This window comes from Passer domesticus, chromosome 2, assembly GCF_036417665.1.
Source record: "Passer domesticus isolate bPasDom1 chromosome 2, bPasDom1.hap1, whole genome shotgun sequence".
Classification (NCBI taxonomy): Eukaryota; Metazoa; Chordata; class Aves; order Passeriformes; family Passeridae; genus Passer; species Passer domesticus.
The window spans coordinates 122,451,801-122,473,492 of record NC_087475.1 but is presented as its reverse complement, the minus strand read 5'-3'; the positions used below and the strand labels follow the sequence as shown (position 1 = coordinate 122,473,492).

General features: G+C 48.5%; 1 protein-coding gene across 5 annotated transcripts in view; it reads left to right on the top strand.

Annotated features, from left to right (window-relative positions):
- BCL9 (BCL9 transcription coactivator) overlaps nt 1-21,692 on the top strand; it is a 69,145-nt gene that overhangs the window by 5,661 nt on the left and 41,792 nt on the right. The window contains exon 1 of one of the 5 annotated variants that reach the window (XM_064411006.1): nt 20,591-20,811. The exons of the other annotated variants lie outside the window; for them this stretch is intronic. The gene's annotated coding sequence lies outside the window, so the exon portion shown is untranslated. Of the gene's footprint in view, nt 1-20,590; nt 20,812-21,692 lie in introns of those variants that run through there. 5 annotated transcript variants of the gene reach the window in all.

The window sequence follows — 21,692 nt, the reverse complement described above, 5'->3', positions numbered from 1 at the left end:
AGTGTGAGGCAGATCTTCTCCTCCTCACTCAGTGATGTGTCTCAACCCTGCCCCAGCGAGATGCAGGCAGCTGGGGGGGAGGACACAGTAGAAGAGCTCACTTTCTCTGCACTTCACTCTCCAGCTTCTCTGGTGACAGTGATAACAAAGGGCTGCTCAGCATTGGGTGATATGGATCTCTCTCAGCCCACTAAACTTGAGTCCTGCAGGCTTCTCACCAGCCCTCGGGGCTTGGGTGTCACTGTACCCTCCCAGCCCGGGGTGGCCTGGGACAGTACCCCTGGGGACTGACAGCTGAACTTTCTCCTGGAGTTCTGGAAGCATGGATTTCTCCTTACCGAAACCCCTGATTTTATTTTGTGGTTATTTCTCGCCATCCTGGGTCCTTGACTGCAATCACTTCCATTTTGCATGCTGCTCTTTGTAATTGAATCTATCGATGTATATTTAATCCACTTGGCACCGTGGCTGGTAACTAGGCACTGCTTCCCAGCCTTCTGTCACTTGTTTTCACAATTACTGTCTGAAGTTGGGGTGGGTGCCTGTCGCTCAGCTCTTTGCCCAGTTGCTAGACTGCCTGGGAAGACCTGTGCTTGACAGTCAGGTCCACAGCTGGTGCAGCTCCTGTCCTTCCATCTGGACGTCAGCCAGGTGTGTAGGACTTGGGTCATGGAAGCTAAGCCTGTTGGGTTTAATTCTCTTCTCTGCCTCTGATTTGCTTTGTGTGATCGCGGGCGAGTCCTTTAACCTCAGATGGCCTCCACTGGGTTATCTACTTCAGAAAGGTGGTGTAATGCTTAATTATTGCCAGCTCTTCAGAAACCCCTGGTGGCAAAAAAATGCCTTTTATTCAGAAATATCGCTGACCTTCCTGGCCTTTCTAAGCCACGTTGGTGGTGCTAGGAGATATTATTTTTCCAACCTCAATAATGTTTCTTCAATTTTTCATCTGTACATTCACCCACTCTCTCAGCTGCATGTAAAAATGCCAAGCTGTCTGAAGCCATGGAAATATTTTTGTAAACTTGACAGCCACGGCAAACATTCCTCCTTGGCAATAAGCAAACAAGGTACACAACCTGCCATTAACATCAATTTATAGCAGAGAGACCTTCGTCACTCATTGATGAGGGAATCCTAGACAATTCTTGTGCTAGCAAGCCATAAAGTAGTGTAGTCTGGGATTAGGAGAATGCTGGATCCTTTGGGTTCCTGTGTGCAGGGAAGCTCTGTTTGCCCAAGTGCATGTGGGAGTTCAAGCAGGCACCAGGTATTTGGTTTATTCAGGGCTCTTACAAACTATGTTTGGCTGGGGTGTGTGTGTGCTTGGGGGCTTGGTGTCTGTTTGTAGGCACAAAAAGCCTGTTTTCCATAGTGGCAGCTGAAACACAAAGGTGGTACAAATTAAACTGGATAAATTTTAGACACATAAAAAAAGAAGCTGCGAACAAAAGACATCAGTCAGCATTGCAGGAGCACAGCCCGGTTGTGCAGCCTCCCATGCATCCTCCTTCCATTTTCCTTGCAGCTGGCTGTGGGCTGGGAGGGTTGGCAAGCACCTGAACCCACACTGCAGCATCTCCCTGTAGGCAGCTCCCCACATAAGCCCTCAGCCAGTGCTCATTTTGGTGTGTTCTGGGTTAATTTACCCTGAATACATCTAAACACACATCTTCCGAGACCTTGGTGGTGCTGGCAAAGAAAAAAAAGCTGGTACCCCTAATTTTCTTACATTACTTTGGGTTATCTCTTACTTTTCTAGCAGGATCTCTTCCTGCCATCTTTGAGTAGTGGATTCTCTGTGGTGTGCTCAGGAGAAGAAAGTCTAGACTGTTCTTCACCCGTGTCTTTGATGGAAGACTCAAAGTAGGGAGCCCAGTTTCTTTCTACCACCTCACTCATTCGCTGCCTCTCTGTCTCTGTGCCGTAGTTTCTCCCTTCTTCAAATGAGGATGACAAGTCTTCACTCTGCTTCCACAAAACCTTTGAAAACTAAGGAGAAAAACATGCAGGGCATTTGTCTTCCCTCTCCAGGAAATCATAAATCCCTCCCCTCTCCCCTCACCCCTCTCCTTTCTCCTTTCTACCTTTTTTCCTCTCTCTCTCCTCTCTCCTCTCTCCCCTTTTCCTCTCATTTTAAGAGTTGTTATTATTATATTCTGTCCCTTTAGGTCTCCTCTACTTCCACCGCTCCTGCAATCTGTCTCTCTCTGCTGTTTCCATATCCCCTTCTATTTGCAGCTCTCTTCCTTCTGTTCATGTCATTTTCTTCTCTCACCCTGTATCTTCTACCCTCCCCCACTATTCATGCGCCGCACACTCCTATCGCTTCCCTCTCGTTTATCCTCCAAATTCCTCCCTTATGTGTGTCTCCACCACGGACCCCTTTTTGTTGCTGCCGGCTGCGTGTCCCTGCGGCCAGGCTGCCTGGGAGCTGTGGCAGGGCTGGCTGAGGGACAAGGACAGGGCGTGGGATCAGCTGGACAGCCCCCTGCTGCAGCCCTGGCCGGCCAGGCAGGGTGGGAGCAAGGTGAGGCTCCTTCCATGTGTGTGCTGCTGGCTCTGGGTGGAGCTGCCTCCAGTCCCGTTCTGAGCTGCAGCACGGTTGTCACTTCAATGTCTGAGCATTTTGTTTCTGCCTGGAAGCTTGGTGAAGTCTGTAGTCTCAAATGTTGTCTCCTGGCATCACCTTGCCTCCTTGGACATGACCTTGTGACTTTCTTTGGTCCCACTGTCCTATTCCCGTTCTCCTGACTTCCCCCTGGCTCTAGACACTCTGTTCTGAAAACATGGATTGTGTTGTGCCTGGCTGCCTGTTGACATCTCTGGTTGCTGAGAGGATGAGTGTCCCATGTGTCACTTCCAGCTGAGTTCAGGGCCCTTTGCTCTTCCAGGGAAAGCCATGGTGGAGGAGGGAGAGGATGAGCACCAAAGGTCTGGGAAGCCCTGTGCATCCATGGAGAGTTGCCACTGAGCTCACAGGCCAGTGCCCAGCAGGTCAAGACAACTGTGCCATGTTCCTGGGAGACCTGTGCTTAGTGTCCTGCTGTTGTAACAGGACAGGAACAACAGGGTCACTGCCTTAGGGAGAACCCCTCTCCCATCTGCCTTAGACAGCCACCCGATCCCAGGAGGAGGCTATCCCACTATCTGATGTGGGATAGAGTTTCCTCCAGGTCAGCTAGGGTGCTTGAGGTGTATTTAACCACCTCTCTTCAGGGACAGGATTTTGGCTGCAAGGATCAAGTCCAGTGGCAGCAATTAAAAAATGGTGGGTTCTTTATATCCCCTCATGGACTCTGTTTTCTTCACACATAGGGGACATATGGCATGGAGAAGTCCCTTTCTCAAGGCAGGGAGAGGTGGCTGCATCTAGGCTGATGGGAGAGACAGCCAAATCAGGGCTCGTGAGGTGTTCCTGACAGCTAGGCACAAAGAGGTCAAGGAGATGGCCACGTGCTGAATTTCATCCAGTGTCCTACAGAACAGGGCATGGTGACTTTTTGGCCTCCAGTGGAGTTTAGCTCTACTCCTGGGTGGCACATTTCCCCCTCTCAGGTGTCACTCAGTCCCAGACTCATTAAAGTCATGAGCCTCAGTTCCTCTGACCAGACAGTTCCTGATTTCTCCCTTCTGTCTCTGCACGCTCCGACCCTTCCTTAGCATGCTGGATGATCTCCCTTGTGCTTCATGTGAGGTGCTGTGCACCTTTTCCCGTTTTTCCCACAGCCGTTTTTCTCCCTCTCCATACCTGCTTCACCTGTTTTACCTGCTTTTTCCCTCCTGCTCTGCCTCTGGGCTAGGTCTCTCTCCAGACTCTGTCTAAAACCCTCTGCCTCATTTGCCTTCCCATCTGGCTTCCTTGTCTCCGTGGTCATGCCCTGAGCTGTCAGAAGCCAGGGGAGGAGGACCATTGCAAGAGCAGGGCACAGACTGGAGGGTGTGAGGGAGAGCAGAGCAGGAAGGCAGATTCCTAAAACAGGCTCCATCATTTGCTGGTCTTTGGCCTCTCCCAGGTATGTGCTCTTAGCTACAAGGCAGAAGTCCCCTTTTCCCAGAAGTGTGATTTTCCCATTGCTTCTACTTCACTATTGGCAAGCTCCTGAAAGGTTAATGAAGTCATTCACTGCAAAAGGAAAAAGCACATCTTCCCATGTTTTGCATAAATTAATCTTGGAGATTATGGAGCAGCCGGTGCACAGGGCACAGGATATGCAGCTATGTCCTTGAATCTTGTCACCCCAAATGCAGCTCTGGGAGTATCACGTAGGTAATACGGTGCTCTCCAGTCCTTGATATCAGCTGAGGCTTAAATGTAGGTAAAAAGCTGTGGCCTCCTCAGTCATCTTTATTCATGTTTCATTGTGTGTAACAGAGACTGGGGAGGAGGTACCCAGGAATGCCCACAAGCCCTTCCTCCCATTGCGGTGGATCCTTGTTTCCCACAGATCCTCTTTAGAAAATGCCCTGTATCAGGTTTCATTCCCCCTGGATTTTTTTTTCCCCTGCCTGAGAAGTATGCAGAAAATCATTCAATTGGTTTTGAACCACATGAGTGGGAGCAGGAACCAACCCCAGAAGATAAGTGTTCTGACCTTTACCGCACTCAGATAACTGAAAATAATAACAAATAAATACATCTTGTTTCTAAATCTCAGACTTAGGTATGTGTCCCTGCCTTACTCAACGAGAGCCTGAGCTCCTGGGAGGGCTGAGGTTATGAACCTGGTAGCTGCCTGCAGTAAGCAGCAGCCCCTTTGCTTTCCTTTTGTAAAAGGAGCTGGAACCAGTCCAGGTATTCAGGATGTGAGGGGACAGGGCCAAGATCCCCACACTCCTGCCATCTTGCTGCTGGGACCCTGCATGTTTTCCCATGGCTAGTGTGCTGGGAGAATGAGAATTTGTTTATTTCTTGCCTGTGTGTGTTTCTTTGTGCTTTTTGCCTCTTGTTTTCAAATATAGTGTTGACCATTTAGTGCCATGCAGGGCTGGCTACCAACTCTGCATGTATGCAGACCCCATAAGATTATGGGATTTGCTCAGAAAAGAAAAGTGCTAAAACCTCCAAATCAGTGAGTGTTTGGGAAAAAAAGGGAACCTGTCTAGAAGGAGGACATGCTGAACTGTTACTTGCAGTGAGCTCCCCAGGTCTGGGTCTTAGGTCACTGACTCAGACTTCCATCATCTCTGCAGATGCCCCTGGGGAGGTCCATCTGAGACAGCCTCTCTCTGCAGGCTGCTGGTGACAGTAAATATTTGTACACTGCATGCTGAAGTGCTGATATGGGGCTGGAGTCCCATTGTGCAGTGTGCTGTCCAGACCCTGGAAAGAGACAGTGCCTGTCCTGAAGGATTTACTGCAATCCCAAATTAGAGCTGGAAAACAGGCTTTTTGTGCCTACAAACAGACACCAAGCACCAAATTCATGGTGCTGTCTGTCGTGGCTGTGCTTGATGTTCCTTCAGCAGGATGTTGTTTCCTTTCCCTCCTCTGTGACATGGGGAGATTGTTTGCTTGGTTTCTGCCGTCCAAGCCACCAGTGACTGTAGAGATGCCTGTATGCAGACCGTGGGGAGGATGTTGGGAGGTTTCTGGCACTCAGTCAGTGTAAAGCACCTTATTTATTAGAGTCTAATGCCCGTTTGGGATGTGCTTCTGATCTAAAGCTCCTGAATTCCTCCCTTTTAACGCTAAAGAAGCCATTCAGAGGCCCCCTGGGCCCAATGTGTGCTTCTGCTGAAGACTGCCCTGATCATATATCTACCACTGTCTTGCCCAGACTTCGGGTTCAGTGATTTTGTTTTCATTAGAAGATCTCCTCCAACTCACCTCTTCGTTCAGGGGTTCCAGCAGATACCCAGATAAATATGATATTCAGTGGGCTGTGCACGTGTTTCCATAGGCTGCTGCAGTGTATGGAAACGTGCATTTTCAACATGCAACCTGAGACGTGCCTGGCTGTTTGCATTTGTGTTGTGTGGACGCTTGCATTCATGTCTGCCAGTGTATTTGGGCTGGAGGAGGTAGCAGCGAAGCCTCTGGCAGCTGGGAAGAAAGGAATGACAGGCTTGCTAGGGGAGGGAGGAGAGAGTTTGGTAGCTGAGATGAGGATTGGGTAACAACTGGAGGGGGAGATCAGATTTAGGATCCATGTTGCTCACTTAAGAGAATAGGAGAAGAAGCAGTACATTGTTTATTGGGGATTGTGTTATTCCTGTGCATTATTTATTAGACTTCTGCTAATGGTACTGCATAAAGAAGTGGCACTTCTACAGAAATTTCACAGACAGCTGGAGGATCAGTTCCAGGAGGTATTGTAACCAGGTCAGGTTGGTGTAGGGAATCCTGCTGGGCTCAGTTTTGACAGGCTTTGGAAAAGAGAAGATTGTTCAGGAGGCATTTGGAGGGGAGAAAGGGGGGGGGTGTCTGTGACTCACCAGGGAACAATGATTGCTGTGAGGATAAAGGGGCAGGCTGGAAGAAGACCTGGAGACAATGGTGAATTCCTGGGTTCAGCAGCTTCAGGATTCCAGACCGAGGTACAAGAAAGCGTGAGAAAATGATGTGTTTAGGGAGGAAGCTTTAGGAGTAATAAAGGCAGCTGGTGAGAAAAAGGCAGAAGTAAGGAGGAAGCAATGCTGCACCTTGAAGTGGGTCCTTTAAGGCTTGATTTTGAGGCAGGAGTTGGAAGAATGGATGTGCAGTGACTGTAACTGAACCCTTCCTGAGTTACCTGTAGTGTCTGTCAGCACAGACCTGCTGGTTTGCAGCCTCTGCAGATGCAACAGGCAAGGCAGGGGTGTTGAGGTACCCAGGGACAGGAGACTGTGTAGGTTTGTGAAGTTCATAGTGCAGACAGATGGGTGCCAGGATGGGTGCCCCCAGCCAGTTCTTGGATATTGGTCCTTCCTTTCATTTGCAAAATGTCCAGTCACTTAGGGAGGTGGGACTGGTGTTCTGGTAGGTGGCATTCTTCTTACACTCAGCCATGAATCTGAAATCAGCCAATACTGGAGGAGGAAATCATGCCATTGGTGCAAACTGTCTTTGGGTGAGAAGCTAACTTATAGTCACCAAAATACCCAGAAAAAATGTAAAGGTTTTATTTTTAAGGTTTGTTTTACCCCACCACGTTCTACCATTGGGCGGGGAACACCCTCCTTACTGCTTGTGCCTTGTTTCCATGAGCCAAGAGCAGGTCTAAATGGAAGTTGCCTTGGTGACACTTCAACCTGAGAATCTCCGTGCTGAGCTGGTACAGAATTTTGGGGCTGGGAGGGGAGGAGGAGAAACTGCAACATAAACACAGCTTCATGGGCTGTCCTTTATTTTTCTGACTGCAGTAGGAAGCCTACTTTGTTAGGTACAGTCACGCTGTGAACATGGGAAGTCCTGTAGCACAAACAGTGGCTCCCTTAGCCAGAGTCAGCCCCTGCCCTCAGCCATCACTTAAAGCACAGCTGAGCTACCATTACCGACTGGTATTTTATCTAATTTTAAGCAGGATTGATGCAAATCATTCAGCAAGTACCTGTGACTGTTGGCGTGTTTAAGAGTTGTTTTGGGTTTTATTTTGCAGTTATTGTCTGAACACAACACTACACCCTACAGCAAACCTCCTTATTGTGTGCAGCTATCCTGGGGGTGTGGGTAGTGCTAAGTGCGCTGAGAACTGTAACAATAACTGTGTGAGAGTGGCCTGGAGGTTTGGAATGAACCAGGCCATGATGGGACACGATTCTGGATTCTGTTAATCCACTGTGTCGTTTAGAATAGAAGGTGACTTGGGCCAACCAGCCGAAATACCTTCAGAGTGTTTCTTCACCTTGGGAGAATGTGTGATAATCTGAGAGCTGGGACTTGAGTTCTAGCAGGGATTATCCATTGGGAAAGGGCAGTCCATTTTGAAAGTGAAATGCTGATGGGTCCAGGAATGATAAAATCACCCTTGGACTTTTTTTTTTGTGCGTGTGTGAACTCCTAGAAGTCATCTATGTTGGTATAAATGAGATCATTTGGCCTAATTAGTTCCAAGCTTAATTAGCAGTAATTATCCCAACATGGGAGTAATACTCGAGTAGGAAGTACTGAGTCCTCGATTAGATAGATCTCTAATTGGTGTTACAATATTGTAATTAAAGCATGCTTGTACGCCTCTGCCTCTGCAAGTGATTTGTTTTATGTCTGATTAAGCAGGGAGTCCGGCAGCCTCAAGGAGGCCAGGACATCACCACTGATTGAAACAGTGTATTATTCTTTGTTATAGGAAAGAAATGATGAATCACATGTACTAGGAAACACTGTGGGCCAAATTAGTCCTTTGAGTAATTGCTACTGGAGTTAGGGAAATTGCAACAGGGGTAAATTTGGCCTCAAGTGTATCAGCTCTATCTGTGTATCACACAGTTAAACAAATACTCATTTGAATGTGCAGTCTGGCAATTACACCATCAGACAAATGCAAGTGAGTTAATCTGCATTTGCGATCGCTGGATTGCAGGGGTGAGTTTGGCTGCTGGGTGATGGTTATTAGGTTGCACATTCTGCTCAGATTTTGTGGGAGGTGATGCCGTACGTCCCAGGACGAAGCTGGCACAGTTTCAGATGGCCACTGGTACTGCTAGGGCCACCAGGAGCACCTGGCAATTGGAGGAAATGGACAAAGAGTCCTCTTCCAGCAGTGTTACCTTCAGTCTGGCTGGTCTCATCCTGCCTAGCAGAAGACCCTTCAGAATATCAGGTAAACATGTTTTTTTGAAGAAGTTTAAAATGAAGAGAGCGGTAACGGGAACTTTCTGAAATTAGTCAGCATCAAAACACGAAAGCTTCCTATGTCTTTTTAAGAAACCACCTCCTTAGGAGTTGGCAAGTGTGCTGCTTTATTACTTATCTGTTCGCTACATGAGTGGGCGACTGTACTTCCTGATTTGGTTCTCCAACATAGAGAGATCATCAGCATAGGTCTGTAGAGGACAGTAACTCCTCGCCTACAGAAAGTAACAAATAGGAATGCATGTATCCTCTGGCTGTCACAAAGGATTTCTAAGCACATTGGAGTCACATCCGAAGTAACACGTCATCTTATTTTCATTCTACAGCTGCAGAAACTGAGGCACGGATCAGTTACTTCTCTTTCTGCAGCTCATGGAGCCGGTGTATGTGGCAGCACCAGGAGTGCAGTGCAGGTCTCATCACCTCCTGCTTCACCCACAAAAGCATCTTTCTTTCCCGGGAGGGAGAGTCCTCCCAGAAGGAAGGAGATGACTTGAGCAAATGAAGTACACAGAATTCTGTAAAAGCAATATTAGGGATAAGAATTTAAACACCCCATACACGGGAATTCAAAGCAAGGGTTTCCATAGCAGCGTTGCTTGGCCATATTGTATATACACTGTTTTGCATTGTGCTGGTGATGTCAAAGGCATATTCTAATATCCGTGTGTGCAATATGTCTGAATCAGAGTTGCTATGAAACTTCAGGGAGAATTACACCGTGGAGGCATATTCTTGTGTGGTGTTGGGAGGAAATAACAGAACTAGGTTTTGCTAGGATTTTTCTCCAGAGATAATTTTTCTTAGAAAATTGCTGATTTGCCAGAATTGTTGCTATTTTCAGGAAAAGTTGACTCCAGTTTTGTGTTTCATCTTGGAAAAAAAATGGAGAAAAATTTTAAACCTGTCAAAACAAAACATTTCAAGAAGGTAAAATGAAACCTTACATTTAATTCATTTAGTCAGTTTCTAGGTAGAAATTTTGAAAACTACTTTTTTGGGATTTTTTTTAAACCTGATCAGATGTAGAACAGTTATTTGAAATTTCTGAAGATCTTGAAGGAATAAAAAGCTTGTTGTTTCACACTACACAGTCCTGGACTGTCCTGGGAGTGGCAGGTGGCAAGGGAGTGACTGCATCACCCGGCACCGTGTGTGCCTGCCCGGTTGTGTGTTGCAATGGGAGCTGAGGGAGAAGTTTCCCACTGTAACCACCTGGTAAAGGCACGTAGCAAAAAATGCCCGCTCCAGAAACTGCTCAAATCTTTCACGAGGCTCAGCTGTCTCTAAAAACCCCGGTATCACCTGGGTATCATAAGATTAAGCCTCTGGACTGGGAGGTCCAGAGGATATCCTAAGTTTAGGAGGGGAGCTGCTGTTTGTCACATCTTTAAACCTGGATTCAGCAGAGGAGGGGATCTCCGAGGGGAAGCTGCCGCCTCTCCCTGCCCCACACTGGGCATCATGGGGTCTATTCTCACCTCCCTATGCATGGACAAAGAGGGGGTTCCCAAGTGGCACCACGGTTCTTCCCTGTGCTCATCCCTCTCTGCCCTTCGCTTCCAACCCCTCATCCATGCTCCGAAGCTCTCCTGGGTAGCAGGAGGGATGTTGCACCCTGGGCTGGGAAGGAGTGCTTGCACTCATGGAAAAGCCCTGTGAGTTATTTTGGCATCACTCTTCCTGCTGGCAGCAATGTTTCTTCACTGCCAGCATTCCCAAATGTTGGTGTAGCCTGTATGCCAACGTCTCCTTTCTCCCTGCCCCCTCATGTTGCAATTGCTAATTTCTGTGCCTGTGCCTGAAGAGCTGTAGTTTAGACTTGCTTTCCCATGCATTGAAGCCATTCTTGTTTAGGGAAGAAACTGTAAAAGGGGTGTGGGAGAGAGAAAAAAAGAAGAGAGCTGGGGTTTTTTTCCCTATGTGGCAGTGACGAATGCTGGGTATTAGAGAGACAAGCTGACAAACATCTGAATGAGTGGAAGAGACTTCTAACCCAAAGGGAGGAGTTGTGGTTTAGGTTAAAGCCACAAAGGAAGTGAAGGAGGTTACCACTTTCCTGTCTGTGGGCAGGAGGTTCTCCTTGTGCTTGTTTGAAGGCTCAGCTGTAGCTGGTTCTTCCCTAGGAACATGCTCATCTGTGTACTTCTTGAAAGGCATTTGAGCTGGCGTCTGATCTTGGGAGTGACAAACATCCCCTTTATACTCAGAAATCAGCAGGAGCTGGGAGCTAAAGATCTGGGAATCACAGTCTAATTTATGGAGCCAGATATTCTAAAGCGTCTTGTTAGGCCATGTGTTTTGGTTGGTGCTAGTTCATGTAGTGTTTTTCTCTGTGCTTCTTCCTCTTGCTGATTCCACTTGGATTTTTTGTTGTAAATATCTGTATGTACCTCTGGGGCTTGTTGGCTCCCCACAGGCCTCACTTCTCTCATGTTCCTGAATGATTGGCAAATTGTGTCTCCATCCTGCCTGGATCCAGCAGTCTAGCATGCTGATACAGGACAGATTCTGAATGTCATTGGGTTCCTACCAGCATGGCCTGTGATCAGGATTTTCCTTGATTTTCTGTGCTTGCTTTTCTTTTAACGGTGCAGAGGCTCTAGCTGTGTGCAATTGCAAAGTTTGTTGTCTCAGCTCTGCAGCTTCACTCTTCATCTGAGAGAAGAGGGTGAGTGGTTAACCCTGGTGTGCTGCAGAAGGCATGCCAGGAGGGAGATGAAAGAATACAGGATTGCTCTTGCGGGAGCATGAGCCTTCTCCTGAGTCAGAGGAGCATGGCCACGTGAGCTGGCTATCTTAATCCGAGCTATCAACTGGTGCCTGCACAGTTAGAACCACTGTCAGTGACAGTGACTTCAGTGTGTACTGCCACTGCCTTCTGATTACTGTGCACTGCTGTACATGAAAAGAGCATCTGAAAGGTGCTCCCTGAAGGGCCGTTTTGTGGTCTCTAACCTTCCATTAACAGCTCACCTTAGACCCTAACCCTGGCCTTGGGGTGCAGCAGAGTTATTTCATTTACCAGGTGTGAAAATCATATTTTGCCATATGAGGATGTTTGCTCTCTCAAGTGTATTACAGCGACTGGGGTTCCTTTTTTTTTTTTTTTTTGTTTGTTTGGGTTTTTAATGCTTTGTTAAAACTACAAGATATCATTAAAGATTTATATGTGGCAAATGTGTCCTTTTTTGCAGAGTGTTTCCTTTTAGAGACCTTCACAGTATTGATTTCAAGTAGATTTTCCTCCTCCGTTTTAAAACGTTTCCTTTGCCTATGGATTTTCAGCATTACTCACTGGAGCTGTGTGCAGTACATTCCCCAGACTATACTATCAAGCCAGAGTCCCTTACTGCTGCTCTTCAGGGACCATTTCTGGAGCTGGAAAGACCATTCCTTTGCTGTGTTCACTCAGTCCTGCGCAACTATCCTGCATCATCACATCCTTATTGCTCCAGGATGTGCATTGTCATCTAACTGAGCCATGGGTCTGTTTTCACCGTGTGCCAGTGGATCCCACGCCTAATCTGGCAAGAGCCTTGAGCCGGCCCTTCCTTGGACTGAGCGGTGTTTGTTGGGATGTTTTAGATGTAAAGGGAAAACAAGCTGTGCAACAGGGAGATGAAGAGACTGGAGTGGTAAGCAGCTGACATTGTAAGGTCGTTTGGTTTTGGTGTCAGCACTGCATTTCTCAAACTCATCCTTGCGGCCACTACAGTGGGGAACTGGGTTTTCTTTTTGGAGAGGGCAGAGGACTCAGCAGGAAGGCTGAGAGTGCTGGCCCAGATCCTAGAGGAGTGAGGTACCACTGCCCTTTCAAGGAGCCAGGTGGTGTCCACCAGCCATTTCTGTGCCCCAGGATGAGGCCCTGGGGTCCGTGTTCTGCTGGTGGCTGAAACGTCTCAGTGAGGGCCAGCTGATGGTGTGGGTTCAGCCATCCTTTGGTGGATTGTATCTGTAAGATGTTGAAGACTTGGATTCAGGCCTTAAAGCATCTGGCTTATGGAATTTGGCTTTGTTTACTGTAGTGTTATAGCCTTAGGGCCACAGAAAGTGCAGCTTTATTGAAATCATTGGAGTTGTGCTTGCTTATGGCAGCAGGGAGCTGGGGACGTGGTTTTTTGGAACATGTTGCCAGGAACATAAACCCTTTTCTTTAGGAGATACTTTGTAAGGATGACTCAAGTAAATGCCTGGGAAACATTGTCCTAATGGAAACAAAACTGTTGGAGCGATCAGGTCTCAAAACAACGCTTATTTCTTCCTCACATCTGTGACTTTCAGAAGCCACCATCCTAAGGCTCAGTTCTTCTCTCCTTCCTCATTATCATCCTAGTTTTGAACATCGTATACACCACCAAGAGCAGGAACATCCAGGGGACTCTTCAGTCTCTGCACATGGGGGAAATAAGGACTTGGAAGAGGAAGCCAGCTGACTTGCATGGGATCTAGGCAGGTTGAAGTAGTGTCACTGGACAAAGTAGCAGCAATCTGTTATCAGATCCTAAAGTGGAAGGTATGTGTGCTTCAGCATTTAAATATTTACAGGAGATTCTTGCTACACTCTTTGATGCTGGATGCTCAAATAAAAGCAATTACCAAAAATACAAGTGATTTTTAAGGACAATGCACACAGTATTACCTGCATTTCTTACATGCTGGATGGACTGCTGGCATTAATTTTGTGTTGGTTGGACAGAGAGGGCAGGCAAAAGATGCAGGTTGTGTGTAGGAATAGCCCATGCTGTAAGCAAGTCAAGGGACAGGGAGTGTGCCATCACAGTTCCATTACCCAGGCTGGTCCCTTGTGCAGCACCAGCTCACTTGTTAAATGGATTCTCTGAAATAAAAGGGTATAGATGGAAAGAAGCATGCTGTCCTAGGTGTCTCTCAGGACCTGCAAGGCAGGTATTGTCAGCAGATGTATTCCTGCTGGGGAATAGCCTGGTATGATTTAAAATAAGCTGGCAGATTTTGTGCTCAGATGGACTAGGAACATTCACGCAGTCTGTTATTGCAGTTCAGCTGGGAGAGGCCAGCACCACTAGCAGAGAGGGACTAACAAAATGTTTGGGCAGAAGTATGTCCAGTCATGACATCTGTTGCTAAAGTGGTCCACAGTTTGCACCATAAAAGTGCATAAGTAAAAATGGAAAAGAACAAGAGCAAAGCGTTTATATAGCTAAGCCAAAACTCTCAAGTGCCCTCTAATAATGAATAGTCCTGGTATTGTTCTCTATCATCTAAGACCTTGCAGATCTGAAAGCTGGTGATTACTGCAGGAGAAAGTCAGCACCATACTGATGATAAGCCAATGTCTAATCTAAAGAGCAAGGGGGGAAATCTGCGTGTTTTCTTTGGAGGCATCTCTCTGTTTTATGTAATTTTGGTATAACACCTGAAAATCAGTGGCTGGTACTTTTGAAATGTATTTCTTTCATCAAAAGCTGTTTGAAACAACAGGTTGCACCTATCCATTCAGTCTAAGCTCCCTTGACATTTTTAAATGACAGATAATGAAAACTATCTTCATTATAACTCAAGCAATTTCATCAGACTGTCACCAGCAAACAATGGCAAACTAAAGACTGAGCAACCCTCAACTCTACTCTCCTAGGTACCTGTGCTAGAGTACGTGGTGTCTTTTCAGCTTCTAGGAAATATAAGAGGTGATATGTCTGCTGGGGAGGGTTCTGTGTTGCGAGGCATTAGAGGTCAACAGGAACATGTTAAAACCTGTCTGGGAGCCAGTGGTCAGATGGCTTTAAAATGAAGCACAAATGTGAGAATGATCGTGGGTGAGAGACATGGCTTATCTAACTGAGCGCTGAATTCTGCACTGCCTTCAGTTTATGAATGGATTTAAAGCATGGTGCCAAACAGACCATATTGCAGTTGTCTAATCCTTAGGTGACAGAGGCAGGCATGATTGTAGGCAGAGCTGCATCCAAGAGGGCTCATCAGAACAGCCCAGTCAGCCTGGCATTATTGCTACCTGATCTGTGGGAATCGGTCCAGGCCCTGGATCTGAACTGCCAGAGGGAAACCTGGTTGAAGGAGCAGCTGTTGTGGTATGGTACTGGCTTATCTTCCCCTGCCTGTCCCTCCCCAGCCAACATTGCTGCAGGCTTGCCTGGGCTGAACATCAGTCACCCAGGTCCTTCGCCTTCTTGCCCAACTCCCCACTCCCCAAATTTATAGACTTAACCAAGCTACCCCCCACAGTTAGATTAGAGGGAGAGTGAGAGCAGCAGGGGCATTTCACAATAAAACATAATTTCTACAAGATGGCCACAGTACGGGAGAGGCTAGCACCAGGGAGTGAATTATAGGGGTCCGGAGAAGAGAGAGGCTGTGGCAGAAAGAGGGTTGTTATTGGAGGACACAGGGAGGAAAATGACGGAGATAGAGGGTGTAGATAAATAGTTGGAAATGGCTGCAGCGGTGTGATTTGGAAGGAAAATCAGTCACTATTTCAGTCACCAGTGGTGATCAGTTTAGAGAGCTGAGTGGTAAATTACCACTCAGGCAGGTTAGGACTCCAAGAACACCCGTGACCCTGTGAAATGCTGGAGAGAGAAAAGTTGCAGTAACAGTGAGTAAGACTCAGATCTCATCTAACTGAGCATGAGTATCTCAAGGTGAAATAGCAGAAGGAGAGGAGGCGGGAATATTGATTTCTGCCTCGCAAAACAGACAACAACGCCTACTTTTTCATAGCAAGAATTTAACCATTCGCTTTAATGGGCCAGTCTGCGGTACAGTGGGGGCTTGGTTTCTTTGGGCACAGTCTAGAGGAGAATTCATGCTGAAGTTGTTTTTATTTTTTCGTAGCCTTGAAGGAGAGACATGAGCGAAATTTTACCCTTAAAGAACTCTGTGCTGCCTGTAAGGGCAGCATGAGTGGAATCTGTCCATGTTGCTGGCCTGTTGTGCAGCAGGCGGGTACCCTGAGCAGCTGGATGCTGGAGGAGCAGTGCTGGAAGGCACAAAAAGCCCGTTATGTCAGGAGAGCTGTTGTATGTGTTGGCGACAGATGACTTCTTCTGTCTGTCTGAGGGCAGACTTAGCCTCCTATTTATCCTGTGAGAAGGATGCTTCTAGTGAGAGGTGCTTTCTTCATCTGGTCTTGGCTTTCTCAGAAATGTTGCTTTGGGAATGAAATTCTGTTTGCTTGGTTTTGCACCATGGAGGTGCACATGCGTGCCCTGGCGCTGTGGGCAGGCAGCACAGAGAATGTGGCTGTGTGGCTCTGTAAGGGGGCTTGGTGGCTTGTACTGGGCTCAACAGGTGGCTGAAAGGAAGCAGGAGGTGAATTTGGCAATTTTGTGAGCTGCTGCCATGTCTGTTCTCATTGGTGTCAAAGATGCCCATACACATACAAAGGGAGTGTAAAGACATGGCTGAGAATCTTAAAAGGCTCAAGGGTCGGGCAATTCTAAAGACAAATTCTCCTGGTAGCAGTTCCCTGTAAAGCATGGAGACCATGTGGTGGAAGCAGTATTCCTGTGCAATCATTGGTTCTGAAGTCTTCTCTGTGCCAAAATTTCCCACCTTTGTTTGGTATGAATTCATATTTTTCATGTGTTGCATGAGCATATGCTTCCCCAGATTCTGTTTACCTGATTTCCCTTCTGAATCAGTATCTGTTCTCTCCCTCATTTTCTTCTCCCTGTTTTTTTTTTTTTAATCATAGGAGATAGAGCTGAACATTTATCTCTATGGCTGCGTGATACTTGCCTCATACCTGCTTATTGACTTGAGAAAAGACTTTCTAAATAGGGCAAGAGCATCCTGCAGCTGGAATCTTCTAATACACAGGATTTGTTCATCACATCAGAGTTTTTAATGGGAGATAATGTCTTCAAGCAGGCAGATTAACTATAAGTCTCTGTGGATGTCCAGAAGAATATTTTAACCACAGGCACAGTCCCATGTTCCAGCCCAAACCTGATTAAGGCTCAGATTGTTTGGGTGCTCTTGTGAACAGGAAAACACAACATCAACTGTTTCTCTCTTTCCAGTGCAGACAGGAAAGCGAGAGCAGGGCCTTTCTTGCCCAGGTGAATTTGCCATCATCTGCACACTGTTGCCTTGGGGTGATGTGCAGCCAGTGCTGGTCAGATCCGTCAGCCAGTCTCGTTCCCAGCACAGCTCCATGCCCTGTGCAGCCAGCTGGAGAGTAGTCATTGCCTTGGGTGACTTGCAGGTAGTTTTTCACCAGCAGTGGGGACAGAAGTGGGATTTGCATATGTGTGTGTTTTGGGGGGGATGTGTGTGACTCTGCGTGGAGATTGACATTGGTGTGAGTAGAGAGGCATTTCCCTCCTCTGGGAGGCTGTGAAGTCCCACCCACGATGGGATGCAGAGGGGCTGTTCACACAAAGTATGTTAAAAATATTCTCTGGTGTTTGCAGGATGGAGGCTCAACAAAACTGAGGAGACTCGGGTTAATGTCTAATACTAAAAGAAACTGAACAAGAAAGAAAGCCACAACAATCTCTCCCCCTCCCCCAGGCCTGATTTCCTAATCTTTTAGGAATGATTTACAATAAATAAAAGATTTTCTGAAAGAAGGGTTTCTTTCCAAGTTAACAATAGATGTTAAAGTACCCCTCCCTGTGGTCCTTTCCCATTTCTTTCACACTGTCCAGCTTTAGACTTCATCCTGCAGCAAGATTCATGAAGGCAACTCCCCTGTGCCCATGCAGAGAGATCACGGCGGTATGCAAACCATAATCACCTGGATTCCTTACAGAAATGGGTTGTTTCCTTTCGAGAAGGCTCATTAGAGCATGCAGCAGTGTAAACCTGAAAGCTTGTAAGAAAATGGTTTCATAGAGACTGATCTCTCTTGTCCCACAGCTCTTCTGATCATTTACACGGGAGCACAAAAGAGGGCAAAGAACCGCCAAACCTAAAGCAAACAAACAAAGCAAAACATCCTCCTAATGGCGTGTGTTCTTCATTTCCAACAGTGATGGTGTTTTACACCCACTTTGTGCAGGTGTACACGAATGCGGGTCGGGAGGCAGTGTAGAGAGCAAAGCTCTTAAGGAGTTAGTGGAGCTTCCCTGCTGGAAGGTTATAATCGCACTGAAAGAGGGAAATCTTGCCTCGGCAGACAGGAAATATGTGATGCAATTTCAGCACAGAGTTGCTAGAGATAGAATAGCCCATAACCTAACAAAAAAAAATAATTGTAGGGAACGCTTTGCATGGCCCAAATGTGCCATGTCGAAGCTAGTAGCAAGGGATCCCGTGACTGCAGAAGCAGCAATGTACTGGCTACATGGTGCATGGTGCTGACATCCTTTACCTGCAAAGAGAAGTGCCCATCCGTGATCCTGGGTACAGGGACCGCTGGCAGATTCTTCTTGCTGCTGACAGCTTCCCTTGAGGCAAGGTTTTTATAAACATTATTGATTGAAAAGGCCCAATCTACTGTTGTGATTGAGGTGAAAGTGTTTCACGTGGAATGACTGTGTGTGTGTGTGGTTGGAGAAGGCTCCACTTCAGACAGTCGATGATCAGGAGCAGGGTGTGACTTCAGAAAAGGGTAATCCCCTTCACATGCTGAGGATCCATGTCTCCATTTCACCTTCCCTCAGTCCCATCTTCAAAAGTTCCTGTTTCTCAGATGTTTCCACCTCCTCCAGTTGTGCCAGTTCAGCTGCTTGTGGGGATGAAATCTACATCAGGGCTGGTCTAGTGTTAAGGTTTTGTTCTTGTTAGTAGGGCTTTTAAAAAAAAGTTGGATCGTTTAAACAGCTCACCTATGCATGTAGCTACATAAATAGTTTAACTGGCACAAGTGAGTGGCAATAACAGAGAGAGCATGGCAGGATCCTCTAAAACTGGGTCTGCTGCAGATGGAACAGTGAAACAGAGCCACAGCCCTACACGCTCTCAATGTTATTTGCATGAGTAGCTCCATTGTGCTTCAGTGGGACTCTACTTACACATGTAAAATTAAGTGTTTGCAGGGCCAGGCCCTTGAAGAGAATAAAAGCCGCGATTGGGGTGTGCCATGCTCTGAACCATGTACAGAAAGTGTCATGCAAATGTATTTTGCTGGCTGGGCTATCTTGTCTGATCTGTCTGCTCCGAAGAGCCAGAGCTCCTGTGGCAACTTTCCTTAGGCTTGGTTTGCTCTAATGGAAGAGGGCCCTGCTTTTGAACAGACGGGCTGATCTCCTGCCCTCGCTGCAACAGGGAGTTGTGAGGAGAGCGTTCGCAGTGTGGTGAGAGCTGTAATGCTTCCAAGATGTTCTTGGATTTGCCGGAGTGCTCTAAAGAGTCGGGACAGCTGGTTTCTCTGGGGCAGCTTTTATGAGCTTGGCCAAGGGAGGGCAAGGCCCCAGTACAGGGGGCTGCTCTTGACGGTCCCACCATCTGCGGCTCTGCTACCTGAAATCCCGACTTACAACCAGTTAGGATCGTTTTGGAGCCTGTTGTTGTCAGTTCCCATGATAAAACCCTTCAAGGACAGCCTTGGGAATTCACTGCCGTGGCGGATTCCCAAAGGTGGTGGGTGAAGCAGCAACTTAACTCTTGAGAGTGAAGCAAAGCACCTTGATCGCTGCTCTCCGGAGCCCCAAGGAGAGGAAGGAAGAGACTTAAAGCCGTTGGAGGGGAGAGGCTTGGTGTGGTTATTTGAGACCGCTGCCTGCAGAGTTGCACAGTCATTTATAACTGTTTGAAATGTGGGGGGATGGGGTCGGGGGGATGGGAGGGGAGTCGGAGGAACCACAGCATCTGCAAACTAGTAGCATTTTGTGCTCGTTTTCCCCGGTCTAACTCCTAAAGGGACCAGACAGCGAAGTACTGGGTTGGAGGAGGGAGGAGAACGAAAACTGCAGTTCGCTAACTCCATGTATTTTATCACTGCTGTTCCATGTGTCGGGATTGGGGCACAGGGTTGGATTTTCAAAGGTACCTTTGGAAAACGGAAGTTGGGTGCCTGCCTCCCTTAGGTTCCTTGGAAAAATCCCAGCCTCTACTGCCCAGGGCAAACAACTTCCTTTTGAGCAAACCAGGATGGGTTCCTGGTGTCGGTGGGAGTGGGACTGGATCTTCTGTGGGAAGCACTGCGAGGCACATTCTGTTCCTTGCACCGTGCTGGGCTGCCTGGCGTGAAGGACAGAAGGAATTGCAGGTGTTGCACTAAAAGAGACCCGTATTTAAACATGGGCAAGCTTTAAACATCGTGTAGAGGAGAGTGTGGAGCCGATGGCAGCAAAGGTGGTGGTTCCAGTTTCACCGACGCTTCAGCTGTATAAGGCGCTGGCCGCGATCGCTGGAAAGATGCAGGTGGGGCTGGCGTCAGTGGGTGGAAAGACTTGTCAGAGACCAGATTTCCACCTTCGGGTCGTGGATCCTGGGAACTTGTAGCCCCAGGGACTTGTCTGGAAAAGGTGTCAGTGGGCTGAAAGTCGGTCCGGCGGGAAATGCTCCGGGTCTCTGGTCTGCAAACCAGAAGGGACTGAAACCTCACTGTTAAGAAGTATGTCCCTGGAGGAAGAGTATCTATTTGGGGTAAGAGGTGATAATTAGCTACTGTTGCAGTGCTCAGGAAGCTGTAAAGAGTTCTTTAACACTGTTTGCCAGTGGGCAAGGACAAGGGGAGGAGAAGAGAGGGACAATAAGAGAAAAGGGGATTGAGGGCTGAGCAAAGAGAGGAGATGGTTTTATCTGTCAAGAGCAACGCCCAGCGTGAATGTTGCGCTAAAAGGGTCTTCTTCCAAAGACTTGAGTTACTCAAAAGTGGGAGTTGGACAAAGAATGGGTCGTATGAGGATAAAGGGGGAGGGAGGACACTGCATTTCTGTTCACTGATGTTGTATTGGCTAAACAGGTTATTCAGGCAGCGCGGATAAGCAAAACTGATCCGCTGACTTTCTCTGTTCGGCTGCATCGGTGTGCCACCGGTGGCTTGGAAACCTCTTCCTTACAGCCACGACATCGCCCATTTTAAGGACATTTTGTGGAGGTGAAGGAGGAGGATTAGTGGATGTTGAAAGCCGCCTTTTCACAGAGTAAGTCTCAGACTGAAAAGGGCGGGGGATTGCTACAAATCTTCAAAACTCTTCACTGCCAGTTTGAAACCAAACTGCATTGATGTCTAATCCCCCAAACACGGAGCATTTGTCCAGGATGGGGCCCTTGAGCATTTTTAGGAGTTGATAGGTTGTGTCTGTTTGCCATTACCGCCTGGTCCCTCCCTGTTCAGTTCCAAGCTGCGGCTTATCCCGGCGCTTTCCCTCATCACAAGGAAGCCCTCAGGTCGCTCGGCGGGTGGGCAGTCGGGGTGCTCAGCCCCCGGCGAGGAGGGACGCGCTTCTCCTCCGCTAATTCCCCCCGCTCCTCAGAAACGTGTGGAAGGGACATGTGCCAGCGGGCCGGGCCGCTCCACGACGGTCCAGCGGCTCCCCGGGGCCGCGCCATCGGGCGATTCCCGGTGGCCGCCCCCGGGTCCCCAGGGCGCGTGGAATCCCGCTCGAGGCGGGGGCACCGCGGCACCGGCAGCGGAGCGGGGCCTGGGCAGGCGGGTGCCGAGGAGGGCGGGCAGGGCACCGGCTCGGGGCCGGGCGGCGCCATGCCGTGTCCCGCATCCCGGATCCCGCGTCCCCTCAGGGGCCCCGCGCGCCGCTTCCGCTGGGGGGTGCCGCCGCTGGGGGGGGGCGCAGGGCGAGGGCGGGCCCCCCGCGCGCGCCGCCTGAGGGGGAGCGCCGGGGCCCCTCCCCGGCCCCACCGGGGGCGCCTCCCCTGCGGTACCTGGCGGGCACCGGCAGCGCGGGGAGCGCCCTGCCCGCCGCCCGCGGAACCGCCGGGGCTGAGCGCCACACGCTCGGCGCCCGACTCGGCGGAGGGGAGTTTGGGGTGGAGGGGGCGGGGGGGGGGGGGTGGCGGGGGAGGC